Genomic DNA, 445 nt, shown 5'->3' with positions numbered 1-445 from the left:
TGCGGGGAGCGCCGCTGGGAAGGTATTGGGTGGAGAGTGGGGAGGAAGTCCCGCCCCCTTCCCCCTTCCGCCCTCCCCGTGGAGGCGGGACGGGCGTCGCCGCGGTGACGGCGCGGCTGGGCGATGATTGGGCAGCGAGAAAGGTGGGGGCTGAGCTAAGGAGCAGCGGGGGCTGATTGGCCGAGAGGCGGGGAGGCGGGGCCGTCGGGAGACGGAGCGTTCATTGGACGGCGCGGAGGCGGAGCCCGAGGACGGCCGCGAGCGCGATTGGTCTCCCCGTACGCCCGCCCCGAACTCCTCAGCGCAGCGTCCCATTGGCCAGCGCAAGCGACCTGATTTCCCATTGGCTGCGGCTGGCAGGACGCGCTGTCACTCAGAACGCAGCCCCACCCCCTTCCTCCGCCGGGTCCTAGCGCCCATCTCGGGCACCCGGAGCTCCTCCCCC

Source organism: Meleagris gallopavo, unplaced genomic scaffold, assembly GCF_000146605.3.
Source record: "Meleagris gallopavo isolate NT-WF06-2002-E0010 breed Aviagen turkey brand Nicholas breeding stock unplaced genomic scaffold, Turkey_5.1 ChrUn_random_7180001866139, whole genome shotgun sequence".
Classification (NCBI taxonomy): domain Eukaryota; kingdom Metazoa; phylum Chordata; class Aves; order Galliformes; family Phasianidae; genus Meleagris; species Meleagris gallopavo.
This window is presented reverse-complemented; position numbering follows the sequence as displayed.